Genomic DNA, 18,637 nt, shown 5'->3' on the forward strand with positions numbered 1-18,637 from the left:
TGCCAGTGCCTGTTACTAGTCTCTTTGCCTCAGCTTGCAGAGCTGGGATCTTTTTTCACTTTGTAGGCTATCGTTCTGTGCAAATTAGTGCATTAGAAAGTTCTGCTGGATCCCACTTCAGAGCTGACTGCAAATTGCTCTGAAGTAGTTTTATAGCAACTTGTAATTGTGTGTGTCTGCGACACTTTCTCTCAATCTTCTCACTTGGGCACCTTAGCTAGGCTATTGGCTGGTTATATCCATCACACATTCATATTTAATATAATTGCACACATGCTTGGTAATTAATTTGTTATTCCTAACATTTGAGTTGTCCAGAGAAGATTGTTGAGAAAAACTGATTATAGTGAGTGCAAACTTTTTTTGAAGTGAAACTTCCTTAGTGGCACCTCATTCGTGATGGGGCAAAAAAGAATTGTGGAGACAGAAATGAAACGGATGTGACGTCAGTGCTGGCAGTTGAGGCCGGGCTGTGTTCTGGCTCAGCCCGACCCCAACACTGACATCACACCCGCTCCACAAATCAGATCGCCGCCGGCGCCGCTCCTAATCGCTCCCCCCCCTAAGCCCCCTCCCCCCCCCAGCCCCACCCCCCCCACACATCGTGACAAATGCGGCGCTCCTAACGGCCGCTGCCATGCCGCGCATGCGCAGTTGTGACGGCGCCGCTGATTCCCCGCCCGTTCCCCGCCCATTGATATGCTGCGCATGCCCGGTAGTCATGGCGACGCTCGAGACGCCATGACTCTCCTCACAGGGACACTGAAGCCCACACTGCTCCCCGGGGCTCTATGCAGGCACTGATCTCCTGCGGCCTCTCCTCCCGGTGCATGCCCCGGCCGAGGCATAGAACTGCTCCGGAAACGGGGGGGGGAGGAGGGGGGTGATGAGTGCGCTGCGTCCCCCACGTCCCCCACAGCACCATCAGAAGCCTCCGAGTTGGCTCCAGCTGACGATGACGCGCTTCTCCCTCTCCCCCCGCCGACACTGCCTCCATCTCCTCTGTGCCGCGATCTGGTAGGAACGGGGGGGGGGGGGGGAATGCTGAAAGGGTCTGGGTGCAGGGAAAGGATAAGGGTGCTGGGGGGAGGACAAGTGTGCTGGGGGGAGGACAAGTGTGCTGGGGAGAGTCAGGAGAAAGGGGGGCAGGACACACACACACACACACACACACACATACATACACACTGACACATACACACTGACACATACACACATACTGACTCACATACACACACACTGACTCACATACACACACACACATACACACTGACTGACACACACACTGACACACACCCCCACACACTCACTGACCCCCTCCCCCACACACTGACTGACCCCACCCACTGACTGACCCCCCCCACACACACTGACTGACCCCCCCCACCCCCCCCACACACTGACTGACCCCCACACCCCCCCCACACACTGACTGACCCACCCACCCCCCCCGTCACTGACTGACCCCCCCACCCCCCCCCACACACTGACTGACCCACCCACCCCCCCACACACTGACTGACCCCCCCCCACACACTGACTGACCCACCCACCCCCCCACACACTGACTGACCCACCCACCCCCCCCACACACTGACTGACCCACCCGCCCCCCCCCCACACACACTGACTGACCCCCCCCCCCCCACACACACTGACTGACCCCCCCCCCCCACACACACACTGACTGAACCCACCCCCCCCGACACACACTGACTGACCCACCCCCCCCCCCCACACACTGACTGACCCACCCACACCCCCCCCACAGTGACTGACCCACACACTGACTGACCCACCCACCCCCCCCCCCACACACTGACTGACCCACCCCCCCCCCACACACTGACTGACCCACCCACCCCCCCACACACTGACTGACCCACCCACCCCCACACACTGACTGACCCACCCACCCCCCCCACACACTGACTGACCCCCCCCCCCCACACACTGACTGACGCACCCACCCCCCCCACACACTGACTGACCCACCCACCCCCCCCCCACACACTGACTGACCCACCCACCCCCCCACACACTGACTGACCCACCCCCCCCACACACACTGACTGACCCACCCACCCCCCCCCCCACACACTGACTGACCCACCAACCCCCCCCCCCACACTGACTGACCCACCCACCCCCCCCACACACTGACTGACCCACCCACCCCCCCACACACTGACTGACCCACCCACCCCCCCTACACACTGACTCACCCACCCCCCCACACACTGACTGACCCACCCACCCCCCCACACACTGACTGACCCACCCACCCCCCCCACACACTGACTGAACCCCCCACACACTGACTGACCCACCCACCCCCCCCCACACACTGACTGAGCCACCCACCCCCCCCCACACACTGACTGACCCACCCACCCCCCCACACACTGACTGACCCACCCACCCCCCCACACACTGACTGACCCACCCACACCTCCCCGCACACTGACTGACTGACTGACCCACCCACACCTCCCCGCACACTGACTGACTGACCCACCCACACCTCCCCGCACACTGTCTGTCTGACTGACCCACCCACACACACCTCCACGCACAATGACTGACTGACCCACCCACCCACACTTCCCCGCACACTGACTGACTGACCCACCCACCCACACTTCCCCGCACACTGACTGACTGACCCACCCACACCTCCCCGCACACTGACTGACTGACCCACCCACACCTCCCCGCACACTGACTGACTGACCCACCCACACCTCCCCGCACACTGACTGACTGACCCACCCACACCTCCCCGCACACTGACTGACTGACCCACCCACACCTCCCCGCACACTGACTGACTGACCCACCCACACCTCCCCGCACACTGACTGACTGACCCACCCACACCTCCCCACACACTGACTGACTGACCCACCCACACCTCCCCGCACACACTGACTGACCCACCCACCCCCCACACACTGACTGACCCACCTACCCCCCCCACACACTGACTGACCCACCCACCCCCCCCCACACACTGACTGACCCACCCACCCCCCCCCCACACTGACTGACCCACCCACCCCCCCACACACTGACTGAACACACACTGACTGACCCACCCACCCCCCTACACACTGACTCACCCACCCCCCCACACACTGACTGACCCACCCACCCCCCCCACACACTGACTGACCCACCCACCCCCCCACACACTGACTGACCCACCCACCCCCGCCCCCCACACACTGACTGAACCCCCCACACACTGACTGACCCACCCACCCCCCCCCCACACACTGACTGACCCACCCACCCCCCCCACACACTGACTGACACACTGACTGACCCACCCACCCCCCCACACACTGACTGACCCACCCACACCTCCCCGCACACTGACTGACTGACTGACCCACACCTCCCCGCACACTGACTGACTGACTGACCCACCCACACCTCCCCGCACACTCACTGACTGACCCACCCACACCTCCCCGCACACTGTCTGTCTGACTGACACACCCACACACACCTCCACGCACAATGACTGACTGACCCACCCACCCACACTTCCCCGCACACTGACTGACTGACCCACCCACCCACACTTCCCCGCACACTGACTGACTGACCCACCCACACCTCCCCGCACACTGACTGACTGACCCACCCACACCTCCCCGCACACTGACTGACTGACCCACCCACACCTCCCCGCACACTGACTGACTGACCCACCCACACCTCCCCGCACACTGACTGACTGACCCACCCACACCTCCCCGCACACTGACTGACTGACCCACCCACACCTCCCCGCACACTGACTGACTGACCCACCCACACCTCCCCGCACACTGACTGACTGACCCACCCACACCTCCCCGCACACTGACTGACTGACCCACCCCTCCCCGCACACTGACTGACTCACCCACACCTCCCCACACACTGACTGACTGACCCACCCCTCCCCGCACACTGACTGACTCACCCACCCCTCCCCGCACACTGACTGACTCACCCACACCCCCCCGCACACTCTGACCCACCCAAACACTGACTGACACACACACTGACTTACACATACACACTGACTGACACACATACACACACACTGACTGACACACACACACACACTGACTGACACACACACTGACTGACTGACTGACATACACACACACACACTGACTGACTGACTGACTGACTGACTGACACACACACTGACACACATACACACAAGGAATTCACACTTAGTGCAAATAGCTAATACATGGGATGTGTGCCGAGCACGCGCATTCTAAGTCAAATTTATTTGCGTTTTGTAACTGAAATTGTATTTTGATTTTTAATTAAAACATCACCAACACAAATACAATTTCTGTGACAAAAGTCAAAGAAGTTTCACTTACTATGCGCGTGCTCAGCACACACAGCTTTTTTTTTTTTTTTTAATGTTGCAGTGGTCTCAATTTTGTACTTTAAACTGTGAAGGGCTAACAAAGTTGAAGAGACAATGTTATATTGCTTAATCCTTATTGCATCGCCAGTTTACATTCTTAAGTCGGACGGCACGTGCTCCTAGAAAGTATGCCAAATTTCCTGTTCTTTTGGTGACCGGTTTAAATTCAAATAATGTTTATTAGCAATGTTTAGTAGTTAAGGTAAGAAATAATAAGTCTGTGCTTTGCATAATATAGAACTATTTGATTTGCAGAATGAATATCCTGCTCTTTCAAATCGTACATTATCTCTGAGTCCAAGTGCCTCTGGTAAGTTGTTTAGAACACTTAGCAATGTATTTCATTATCAATTTGCAGTGCAAGTTCATTTTACAATAATTTGGTGTACTCTGGGTGACAGAGATTTGGGAACAGGTACAGAGAAAAACAATCTTACCTAATTGATTGTCAAATCTGTAGTTAACCTGTTGAGAAGCAGACTTCACACACGTTTTGAATTATTTTTGAGTATGGAACGAGTAGATATACTGACATATTTATGGTATGATGACCAAGAGAGAACATCGATATAGGAAGGTGCAGTGCAGCAGGTTTTCTGTTATAGGTATTATTTTGTTACTCATCACAGCACAGTTTTCTCTTGCCAACTTACCTATGATATTATCTCACTTCAAATGTGTATTGACTGTCTAATTCCAATGAAAACAACATGTTTACAACAGAAGTAAATTACGACAGCCTGTCATTCCTATGACCAAATCTCGGTATATGAATTTTCATTCTGCTTCAAGGTTCTTTGGCTCAGAGGGGATACAGCTGGAGCCCAAGAGGTCCCAATACTTGGAGCTCACCTAGAAGAGTACAAAGGACCAACACCAGGTATGGTGAAATGACGGTAACTTCTAAAAAATGGAACAAAGGATTTAGTAACATAAGCTTTCTTCAGTACTCCTTAGTTTAATTTGAAACCTGATTTAGCTGTTGAGCAGCCAGTAAAAATCCATGTGTTTTTTCATTTCTTAACTATTTGTTTGAAAGCATAAATGTGCATTGTTTCTGTTTTTTGTTTTTAAAGGCACAATGTTTAGTATCAAATCCTGGTTTGGCTGTTGTTATTACCATCACAGTTTGGTTAATATATGGAGTCGTGATAAATGTTCCTGTAAAACATGTCACGAGAGCTGAATGTCAGATGTAAAAGAAGTACAGTACAAGCATAAATGCAACTGTACACATTATATTATCTCTCACCACATTTAACATGCATTCCAATTAGGGAGTGTTTACCGCATTCTCGTCCCTGAGCACTTCACTAATCTGCGGGTAGAGAATTTCTCCTATGGAAAAAGAGTACAATAGAAAGAAAGCCATGTTGATAAATGTCACGTAGATGCTTGAGTGTATGAAAGGGATCAACCACAAAACGGGTCTCTAAATACCTTTACAAGTCTGTAGGGGAGTGTCTTGATTGTTTATCACTTTCCCTTGACCGGGGACACATTTATGACCTGAAATCGAGGACTTTCATTTATTTCGACTTTAATCAGAGTATAAAAGACTCCATAAGTCTCTCCAAGTACTTAACCAGCACCATCATATTCCAGATAACCCCTCAGATATATACATATTAAATGTAATTTGTGGGTGAAATTAATGTATCTGCAACTGGTTACATGTAAAAATGTGTAGAATATCATTATAACAACCACGTACATTGGTTTGTACACCAACACATACTGTACAAAACATTTAATTCTTGCTAGCCTGTAGTTGTAAAGACATACCAACCCCATGGTAACTCCATTTAAATCTGGTTTTAATGGATCCTTTGGAGAGAACGTCCTTAGAATTGCAAATCTGAGTACACGCGATCCGTCTTGGTCGCCCCAGCTGTCATTTTCATATAAAGAATTAGAGAGCCGGCATTCCCTTATATATTTTAGTACATGGGCCTGCACTTGGAACCTAAGCTTTTGACACAGACGCAAGGCAGAACTTAACCAGGGTATTAACCTTACTAAATGTGTTCATCATACCGCACACAAAAGCAATATTTACTATATTGTGACTATATAAATTCAATTGAATAATAATTAAATGTTGAATCATAATTATTACTCCAGTAACTATATGGGGCAGACTTTGTAGCAGGCTTTCCAGAAATAACGAGACCACACACCAGGCAACCTGAATTCCAAGATGTATTGCAGGTAAGTGGTACAAACACCCAACGTTTCGGTCCTACAAACTGGACCGAAACGTCGGGTGTTTGTGCCACTTACCTGCAATACATCTTGGAATTCAGGTTGCCTGATGTGCGGTCTCGTTCTTTCTGGAAAGCCTGCTACAAAGTCTGCCCGGTGAGGATACTTTTGTCTATCTGCTTATTATGGGACAAGCACCTACAATCACTTTTATACACGAGAATGCCATCTGTTCATATATATATATATATATATATATAATATATATATATATATATATATATATAGTCAATCGGTGCTAGAGGTATCATATGGTTCTCTTGGTGGCTCTAACAGGTTGTGGTGGTCCCTACTGACATGTCCTAGCACTGTGCTTGAGCTCAGAGGGATCGCGAGACTGAGATCCGTGTTCTGCATTCAGTTTCCATCCCCCCTACGCTCCTCACATTGAAGTGGCAGTTGTGAAGTGGGGGAAAAGTAGCCAGGGCGTGGCAGGTTCTCTTGCACTCTCCTAGGGGCTGAGGCCTATTGTTCATCAGGATTTTTACTGTTTCCCTTATGGAAATATGCAGCCCAGAAGACTCCCATTCATACACAAATACTACAGTATTACTACCAACTCTGACTCCAGTTAGGCATGTGGTGTATTTCTGTCTCTGTGCCGCACAGATTGTATTTACAGTAACTAATTTCACGTACATTTTGCTGAAGATGGCATCTCACCAGAGCTTGTAGTAAATAATACATTTGTAAAGCGTGGCGAATATTTGGAAATGTCACTAATTATTTGTTTGTGGCGGAAGTCCCAAATTGACCAGTTTTGCTCATTTGTGTAACATTTTTATCTCCAGTCGCGACATTAAAATAGAATACGTAGAACCTGCCAATGTATAAACTGTTGAAACTTCTCTTAAGGGTTAACGTGAAAGTTGTGTACATTCTAGTTATGATAAATTAAGTTAACCACATGCTCCATAGATCCTGGTAGATTAGTGAATGCCAGATATGGGGGGGGGGGGGGGGGGGTGAAGAAGTAACAGCATTAGAGACCCCCTGTATTTGTCTTTTTCATCTCTTTGTATTTGTGAAGAGTTATGGGATATTAAAGATTTCTAAAATACTGCTCTTCTTTTTAGCATCTACAGGAAATTGAGCTACAAGTAAGATATTGACTCGGCTGCTGAGAACTGCAAGATCATTTTTGAAATATGTATATTTTTGTACTGATTCATGCTTAAGCAATCCCTTTGCTGGTTGCATTTTATCCTAAGAGTAAATCATTAAAGTCCTTTTAGGTTGCCTACAAATGTAGGCAAATCTAGCATTCCTGGAGCCACGGCAGAAAAAAAACAAACATCCCTAGGCTCCAGGGAAGGTAAAAGCCACGGCTTCCTGTGGGAGAGGGTTCATTCCTTGTATCTGTCCCTAGGCACTATCGATGCCTGCTGCCGGGGAACGCTGTGGTCACAAGCCTGTGGCTTTCCTAGCTTATAGGTAAATTTAGTTTAGCTACACCTGTATTAAGCATCTGCACATTTTACAACGGGAGTCCACAGCTGTACGTCTCCAGTTTCTGCATTGTCCCTTATGTAGGTGAAGGTGGATATTGCTCTCCATCGCCTATCTCCCAGGAGCTATAATACGCACGTGAAAATGTTGTCATAGAACTCAGTTGGTCATGTCATGAGATGCGCCGTAACATCACGGAATCCAACATTTCCATTCTTGACGCGTATTTCGTGTGCCGACTGAGAATAAACCTGTAAACCTTTTGTGTGGATAGGAAGTCTCAGCTATATTACTAACGTGTTAAGTGGATTTGAAATGCAGATTTGGGGAAATCTGAATTCGCCGCATTTTATCCTTTTTTTACTTCCAATTAGCAAGTAAATTCAGTTGAGTTGAAAAGCATGGTTTTAATGTTAGGATACATTTTTAATCGAGGCAATTGTGTAACTGATAACGGGATATTCCTGTAATGTACATGTTTTTTTTTTATTTTAACTGCCACTTAGTGTGTCTAGTTCAACTGTTTCTTAATTGTAAAAACATTTCTATTTAGATCCGTTTTATCCAAATGTAATACTTATTTTAAATATTGTGGCGATTCTTTTCTTTTTTTAAAATTTTTTTATTATTATTTTAAAACACCGATTGCCCAGTTATACAAATACTATGGAAACCTCAACATTTATGCTGAAAGATGTAAATATTTTCAACAGTATGGTTGTGTTCACTAAACCTGTATATGGTTACTTTTATACAGTATTTGTTCAATGTAATGTTTTTGTGAGTTAATATTGTGGAACTGTCATTAAACTTTGTGGTTTACTATATAAAATACTTCGTCTTGTATAGTTATTGTTTTTGTATGTCCAGATTTTGTGAAAATATTCATGTTCTCAAAAAAAAGCAAGAAAGTTATATTTCCTGAAATTGAAGTTTACTGCACGATCCTAACACACTACACCTGTATAGCAAGTCCTCTACTATACGTTCTCACCATATATAAGGCCAGCATTTAGCAACAAGTCACGTTCATTCAACACTGAATGATGCATAAAATATACCTGGCTGTTAGAGGGCATACTTTTTACAATAACTTGTTCTCCTTGAATTATTCTAAGGATTTTGTATTGGGTGCAAGAATGTAAACTGGTTTGGCATTCCCTTCCGTAGGTGTAAAATGTATTACTTTGCCTCATAATGTATTGTTTTTTTAATCTGTAGCCTGCCTTTACATGCACAATCCTAGTTTACCAAAACATATATACAGCTCAACCCCATTATAAGGCGATCCGTTACAACGCGAATCTGCTTATACCGCGATGCAAGCGTGGCTCCCACTTTTCTTATTTATGAATACTTAACATGATTATTGATATCTTAAATACTTTCTTGTACAATGCATACAATTATACATTATTTCTAACGCGATCTGCTTATAGCGCGATGTGATTCTTTGGACCCCAAGAAAAGCGTTATAAGGGGGTTGAGCGGTATAATGAAAATGTAGCAATGAAATGGTCTTTGTTTAAACAAATGTAATCAGACTTTAAAACATGTCTGCTTTAACTTCTTTTAAGTAAAATTTTATTTTCATCAAGGACCTCTTAATGAGGGGGTGGGAGTCTTCTCAATTACGCATTCAATCTTTAATTGCCAAGACCTTGATTTTTCTTGGACCTCTAACCATAACATTGAAGAAGGTGTAATGAAGGGAGCTTTGCTTGTGCTTATTCATTAAGGCTTGATAAAGATTACTTTGGTACAGTAACTGAAATGTCAAATATTAATGTTTTGAGTGCCTGTTTCTGGTTTTCATATTCTTTTCATAGGCAGAGATACTAGGGTTTAGTTAATCTTGAAATTCCTTTCAGATTTAGCAGGTCAATCAATGTCAGACTGTTCTTGGAACAACCAGTGCTGTGTCGTCATGGTTTTAGTACAGCAGTGTTATTTTGTTGATATGTGAACCTTCAGTTGCTTAGGTACTTGCAAAGAATATTACTATATAAGTGGTAACACAACCATTATTGTACATAGCATCCCCTGGGGTTACAGATGGGACAATGGGGGTTATTAATTCATCTGTAATGGCACCATCGAGTGGAAATTGCCATTGACATCCATGGAGTTTGTGTGCCCATAGTGCCTCTATCGGCTCCATCTCAATTGAATGAATAACACCCCAATATGTATTTTGTACACTCCCTACGCAAAATAAGTGGTTTGACGTAAACTTAATTAGAGAATAAACAAATATATACAGTATAGATATAGGCAGCAACGTTAAAAATTCTAGGGAAATTACCTCTGCGCTGGGCTGTGATCGTGCTTGGCCGCACTTGAGCGCGGTCCACCACGTGATGCACGGGGAACTTGTATCGCGCCTCATCTGTATATAGATCTAGGTCATACACTTTTCATTGATCACATCATGGGTGAAGGGGATCAGGATAAATATCTAGCTCTGGGTCTTTTCAATATTTGACATTCTTCTGAAGTTTTCCAACTCTTGACAAATATACACAATGTTGGTCAGAGATACGAAGTTTAACTTGGGTGGATATTCTCTTTGTTTTTTATTATAACGGATGCAGTTCTTTAATGCGTGCTAATATCTGTTCCAAAATCTACCCGTAATCTTTCAGGAACCCTATACAAAGCAACGTACAGATTCCTTTTTATCTACTTCTAAAACTTGTCACAATTTTTGTATAATCTTGTAACTTTGACCCAGTTAATCGAAAAATCATAAACTCCCTCGACAAAATAATTAAATCAATGCTTCTCATTGATTGTAGGTGGACTGCAAATATTATAAATTTTACTTCAAGTAGCTGTATACCACAGTGCATTTATTTTCTATCACCACTGAAGATCTAATGATTAGATTAGTTTATGCTATATTTACGGGTATTATATATACACCGATTTTTATTGCTAGTGTTTATTTTTATATTTATCACTAATGTATCCACCTTTAATATTTATACTGGTTTGTTTTTGTTAGTTTTGTATAGCACACAGTGCATTTTATGCGATTTTAGTATTGATTATATCATTTTTCTAACAATAATATCATACTATTAGCCGTTTTCGATTGTGTGTTGAATCAGCAGAGCTGATTCCAGTCTTCTTTGAGCTTTTTTCGCCGTGTTTACGTGGACTTTGCCCTATAAAACTGGCTATGACACATCAACCAATCAACTCCTGAGGAAGTCACGCAACGTGACGAAACGCGTAGAGACGCGGTGACGTCATCTCAGGCGGGCGTGTGGGAGGAGGTACTGTGTTCTCGTTACCTTTCAGCTGCTCTGCCTGTATTTCCAACGGTGCATTACAGAAGGAAGCTCTTTTGAGCACTTGAAACGCTGCAGGGCTCGTGGCAGGAGTCAGATGCAGCTACACCAGATGCACAGTATCACTATGCCCCCCACCCCCCCCCCTGCTCCTGTAGATGACGCCCCATACAGTTTCTCTCCAATGTACATGTTATTTTAACCTTTTGTAAGTGTATCTCCTAAGGACACTCTCCTTAATAAATGTACCCATTTTTGTACACAGTTACGCGCTATGAAGCGTGTGCTTTTTTTTGTGTTATGTATTAAAATATATTGAGAATTAAAAAAAATATATATATATATTATATACATATAACCCCTCTTTATTTTACCTCAGATTATATGGCCTATCACTGAGGTGGGAGCCTGAGTCCTATGGGTTATTGTTTAATTCTTATAGTGTGAGCTACATGTTGTGTGAGACTGTAGTGACAAGATACAACACAGTGGTAATGAATTATAACAATTTTTATATTCTCATAGCTATAATTTGTGGTGTTGCATATCTCATATGAATTAGTACGGTGACTTAATCTCAGAATCACTCCATACACATATTTAAGCAAACTATACCAACAGTGCGAACGCTGTGCAAACAAATAATAACTTTTATTTCTGTCTGGCCTCCCAATCATGGGGTACTGGCCTGTAGATCCTGGTGCGCTAGCACAATCGTTGCAGCTCATAAACTGTGTGTGTGTTGCAGGCCTGGTGCTTCATAAAGATCAAACTGATGGCAATATAACTGCAGTTTAAATCCTTTGTGGGTTAGCTCACCCACTCCAACCTGGTGTAATTCATGCACAGCCGGGCTCCCTAATCTCTCTCTGTAGTAGCCTCACTCCCTCGGCTCCCTTTCCAACTGTCACTCCACTGGCTAAGCACAGTCACATGGTCCAGTGGAATGTAATTCTTAAAGGGGCCATGTCCTGTGCTGATAGCAGATACAGGGGGTTACAGTAGTATCAATCACAAAATCTGAGTGGGAATCAGGTAGTCCATGTGTAATCCCAAATAGTAAAGTGAATCCAAGTTTCCTCCGTGGATTAGTCTGAGTTACTGGTATCCTCTGAGAACATATTGAATGGGTGAAATGACATCACAATACCGTGCAGGTCATAGTACAATGAGTAATGGAATGGAGTGTTGTTCTAAGGTTCTAAGGTTTCTATGTTTCTTTATGAAGTTCAGATGCATCAGACCTTGACTCAACAGTGATTATCCCTGAAGCCTTTCATATTCTCTCCACACAACTTTCTGCTGAGGTCTGTCACTTTTATCTTACTTATTTATGGTACCAACGTCTCCGTCTGCTGATGAAGGCCCCATAGCTGACCAAAACATTGGTATCATTTCTTGACCACAATACAAACTTTTTTGATTCACTCAGTGTGCTGTGTCCTTTATCCAAGTTCCTGCCTGGGTATTGTACGGTATATATGGTTAATCGTAGATACATGCTGGGCTGCCAAGAGTGAGTTCGGGCCCCGGTGAAATGTTTTTTTCCGGGACACTTAGCAGCTCTTTTCTCTCCCGCACTTAGATGTGTGGCCGCCTCTTTGCTTACGGCCTCCTTCTCCATCTGAACCACAGCGTAAAATGACGCCGCTGACGTCACCGTGACGGTGTCGCGTTGCCATGATAACACGACGTTCTGATGTCATTTAATACTGCGGTTCAGAAGGAGAAGGAGGGCGGCAGCAAGGAGTGACAAATAATGATACTACCGAGAAAGCGAAAACATGCAATATAGTCGGGTCCCGGGCCCCCTTTCAGACCCTGTTAATTTGTACCAGCTTCTCCCCCCCTTTCCTTTGTAGTGGTGTCCACCCACCCCCCCACACACTGACTGACCCACCCACCCCCCCCACACACTGACTGAACCCCCCACACACTGACTGACCCACCCACCCCCCCCCACACACTGACTGAGCCACCCACCCCCCCCCACACACTGACTGACCCACCCACCCCCCCACACACTGACTGACCCACCCACCCCCCCACACACTGACTGACCCACCCACACCTCCCCGCACACTGACTGACTGACTGACCCACCCACACCTCCCCGCACACTGACTGACTGACCCACCCACACCTCCCCGCACACTGTCTGTCTGACTGACCCACCCACACACACCTCCACGCACAATGACTGACTGACCCACCCACCCACACTTCCCCGCACACTGACTGACTGACCCACCCACCCACACTTCCCCGCACACTGACTGACTGACCCACCCACACCTCCCCGCACACTGACTGACTGACCCACCCACACCTCCCCGCACACTGACTGACTGACCCACCCACACCTCCCCGCACACTGACTGACTGACCCACCCACACCTCCCCGCACACTGACTGACTGACCCACCCACACCTCCCCGCACACTGACTGACTGACCCACCCACACCTCCCCGCACACTGACTGACTGACCCACCCACACCTCCCCGCACACTGACTGACTGACCCACCCACACCTCCCCGCACACACTGACTGACCCACCCACCCCCCACACACTGACTGACCCACCTACCCCCCCCACACACTGACTGACCCACCCACCCCCCCCCACACACTGACTGACCCACCCACCCCCCCCCCCACACTGACTGACCCACCCACCCCCCCACACACTGACTGAACACACACTGACTGACCCACCCACCCCCCTACACACTGACTCACCCACCCCCCCACACACTGACTGACCCACCCACCCCCCCCACACACTGACTGACCCGCCCACCCCCCCACACACTGACTGACCCACCCACCCCCGCCCCCCACACACTGACTGAACCCCCCACACACTGACTGACCCACCCACCCCCCCCCACACACTGACTGACCCACCCACCCCCCCCCACACACTGACTGACACACTGACTGACCCACCCACCCCCCCACACACTGACTGACCCACCCACACCTCCCCGCACACTGACTGACTGACTGACCCACACCTCCCCGCACACTGACTGACTGACCCACCCACACCTCCCCGCACACTGACTGACTGACCCACCCACACCTCCCCGCACACTGACTGACTGACCCACCCACACCTCCCCGCACACTGACTGACTGACCCACCCACACCTCCCTGCACACTGACTGACTGACCCACCCACACCTCCCCGCACACTGACTGACTGACCCACCCCTCCCCGCACACTGACTGACTCACCCACACCTCCCCACACACTGACTGACTGACCCACCCCTCCCCGCACACTGACTGACTCACCCACCCCTCCCCGCACACTGACTGACTCACCCACACCCCCCCGCACACTCTGACCCACCCAAACACTGACTGACACACACACTGACTTACACATACACACTGACTGACACACATACACACACACTGACTGACACACACACACACACTGACTGACACACACACTGACTGACTGACTGACTGACATACACACACACACACTGACTGACTGACTGACTGACTGACACACACACTGACACACATACACACAAGGAATTCACACTTAGTGCAAATAGCTAATACATGGGATGTGTGCCGAGCACGCGCATTCTAAGTCAAATTTATTTGCGTTTTGTAACTGAAATTGTATTTTGATTTTTAATTAAAACATCACCAACACAAATACAATTTCTGTGACAAAAGTCAAAGAAGTTTCACTTACTATGCGCGTGCTCAGCACACACAGCTTTTTTTTTTTTTTTTAATGTTGCAGTGGTCTCAATTTTGTACTTTAAACTGTGAAGGGCTAACAAAGTTGAAGAGACAATGTTATATTGCTTAATCCTTATTGCATCGCCAGTTTACATTCTTAAGTCGGACGGCACGTGCTCCTAGAAAGTATGCCAAATTTCCTGTTCTTTTGGTGACCGGTTTAAATTCAAATAATGTTTATTAGCAATGTTTAGTAGTTAAGGTAAGAAATAATAAGTCTGTGCTTTGCATAATATAGAACTATTTGATTTGCAGAATGAATATCCTGCTCTTTCAAATCGTACATTATCTCTGAGTCCAAGTGCCTCTGGTAAGTTGTTTAGAACACTTAGCAATGTATTTCATTATCAATTTGCAGTGCAAGTTCATTTTACAATAATTTGGTGTACTCTGGGTGACAGAGATTTGGGAACAGGTACAGAGAAAAACAATCTTACCTAATTGATTGTCAAATCTGTAGTTAACCTGTTGAGAAGCAGACTTCACACACGTTTTGAATTATTTTTGAGTATGGAACGAGTAGATATACTGACATATTTATGGTATGATGACCAAGAGAGAACATCGATATAGGAAGGTGCAGTGCAGCAGGTTTTCTGTTATAGGTATTATTTTGTTACTCATCACAGCACAGTTTTCTCTTGCCAACTTACCTATGATATTATCTCACTTCAAATGTGTATTGACTGTCTAATTCCAATGAAAACAACATGTTTACAACAGAAGTAAATTACGACAGCCTGTCATTCCTATGACCAAATCTCGGTATATGAATTTTCATTCTGCTTCAAGGTTCTTTGGCTCAGAGGGGATACAGCTGGAGCCCAAGAGGTCCCAATACTTGGAGCTCACCTAGAAGAGTACAAAGGACCAACACCAGGTATGGTGAAATGACGGTAACTTCTAAAAAATGGAACAAAGGATTTAGTAACATAAGCTTTCTTCAGTACTCCTTAGTTTAATTTGAAACCTGATTTAGCTGTTGAGCAGCCAGTAAAAATCCATGTGTTTTTTCATTTCTTAACTATTTGTTTGAAAGCATAAATGTGCATTGTTTCTGTTTTTTGTTTTTAAAGGCACAATGTTTAGTATCAAATCCTGGTTTGGCTGTTGTTATTACCATCACAGTTTGGTTAATATATGGAGTCGTGATAAATGTTCCTGTAAAACATGTCACGAGAGCTGAATGTCAGATGTAAAAGAAGTACAGTACAAGCATAAATGCAACTGTACACATTATATTATCTCTCACCACATTTAACATGCATTCCAATTAGGGAGTGTTTACCGCATTCTCGTCCCTGAGCACTTCACTAATCTGCGGGTAGAGAATTTCTCCTATGGAAAAAGAGTACAATAGAAAGAAAGCCATGTTGATAAATGTCACGTAGATGCTTGAGTGTATGAAAGGGATCAACCACAAAACGGGTCTCTAAATACCTTTACAAGTCTGTAGGGGAGTGTCTTGATTGTTTATCACTTTCCCTTGACCGGGGACACATTTATGACCTGAAATCGAGGACTTTCATTTATTTCGACTTTAATCAGAGTATAAAAGACTCCATAAGTCTCTCCAAGTACTTAACCAGCACCATCATATTCCAGATAACCCCTCAGATATATACATATTAAATGTAATTTGTGGGTGAAATTAATGTATCTGCAACTGGTTACATGTAAAAATGTGTAGAATATCATTATAACAACCACGTACATTGGTTTGTACACCAACACATACTGTACAAAACATTTAATTCTTGCTAGCCTGTAGTTGTAAAGACATACCAACCCCATGGTAACTCCATTTAAATCTGGTTTTAATGGATCCTTTGGAGAGAACGTCCTTAGAATTGCAAATCTGAGTACACGCGATCCGTCTTGGTCGCCCCAGCTGTCATTTTCATATAAAGAATTAGAGAGCCGGCATTCCCTTATATATTTTAGTACATGGGCCTGCACTTGGAACCTAAGCTTTTGACACAGACGCAAGGCAGAACTTAACCAGGGTATTAACCTTACTAAATGTGTTCATCATACCGCACACAAAAGCAATATTTACTATATTGTGACTATATAAATTCAATTGAATAATAATTAAATGTTGAATCATAATTATTACTCCAGTAACTATATGGGGCAGACTTTGTAGCAGGCTTTCCAGAAATAACGAGACCACACACCAGGCAACCTGAATTCCAAGATGTATTGCAGGTAAGTGGTACAAACACCCAACGTTTCGGTCCTACAAACTGTAACATCGCCGGAAGAAGAGATCAGTGTATCTCGAAAGCTCGCACAAATAAAAGCATTTCGTTAGCCACAGAACGGTATCATCTATTTATTTTTTGATTATATATATAATATATATATATATATATATATATATATATAGTCAATCGGTGCTAGAGGTATCATATGGTTCTCTTGGTGGCTCTAACAGGTTGTGGTGGTCCCTACTGACATGTCCTAGCACTGTGCTTGAGCTCAGAGGGATCGCGAGACTGAGATCCGTGTTCTGCATTCAGTTTCCATCCCCCCTACGCTCCTCACATTGAAGTGGCAGTTGTGAAGTGGGGGAAAAGTAGCCAGGGCGTGGCAGGTTCTCTTGCACTCTCCTAGGGGCTGAGGCCTATTGTTCATCAGGATTTTTACTGTTTCCCTTATGGAAATATGCAGCCCAGAAGACTCCCATTCATACACAAATACTACAGTATTACTACCAACTCTGACTCCAGTTAGGCATGTGGTGTATTTCTGTCTCTGTGCCGCACAGATTGTATTTACAGTAACTAATTTCACGTACATTTTGCTGAAGATGGCATCTCACCAGAGCTTGTAGTAAATAATACATTTGTAAAGCGTGGCGAATATTTGGAAATGTCACTAATTATTTGTTTGTGGCGGAAGTCCCAAATTGACCAGTTTTGCTCATTTGTGTAACATTTTTATCTCCAGTCGCGACATTAAAATAGAATACGTAGAACCTGCCAATGTATAAACTGTTGAAACTTCTCTTAAGGGTTAACGTGAAAGTTGTGTACATTCTAGTTATGATAAATTAAGTTAACCACATGCTCCATAGATCCTGGTAGATTAGTGAATGCCAGATATGGGGGGGGGGGGTGAAGAAGTAACAGCATTAGAGACCCCCTGTATTTGTCTTTTTCATCTCTTTGTATTTGTGAAGAGTTATGGGATATTAAAGATTTCTAAAATACTGCTCTTCTTTTTAGCATCTACAGGAAATTGAGCTACAAGTAAGATATTGACTCGGCTGCTGAGAACTGCAAGATCATTTTTGAAATATGTATATTTTTGTACTGATTCATGCTTAAGCAATCCCTTTGCTGGTTGCATTTTATCCTAAGAGTAAATCATTAAAGTCCTTTTAGGTTGCCTACAAATGTAGGC

General features: G+C 45.7%; 1 long non-coding RNA gene across 1 annotated transcript; it reads left to right on the forward strand.

The window, feature by feature from the left end:
• Positions 1 to 513: 513 nt before the first annotated feature.
• LOC142485320 (uncharacterized) lies at positions 514 to 8,990 on the forward strand. The gene is made up of 4 exons (XR_012798373.1): positions 514 to 1,017; positions 4,700 to 4,754; positions 5,237 to 5,324; positions 7,786 to 8,990. It is a non-coding gene; the product is annotated as an uncharacterized LOC142485320 (long non-coding RNA).
• The last annotated feature ends 9,647 nt before the right edge of the window (positions 8,991 to 18,637 follow it).

Source organism: Ascaphus truei, unplaced genomic scaffold (genome assembly GCF_040206685.1).
Source record: "Ascaphus truei isolate aAscTru1 unplaced genomic scaffold, aAscTru1.hap1 HAP1_SCAFFOLD_554, whole genome shotgun sequence".
Taxonomy (NCBI): Eukaryota; Metazoa; Chordata; class Amphibia; order Anura; family Ascaphidae; genus Ascaphus; species Ascaphus truei.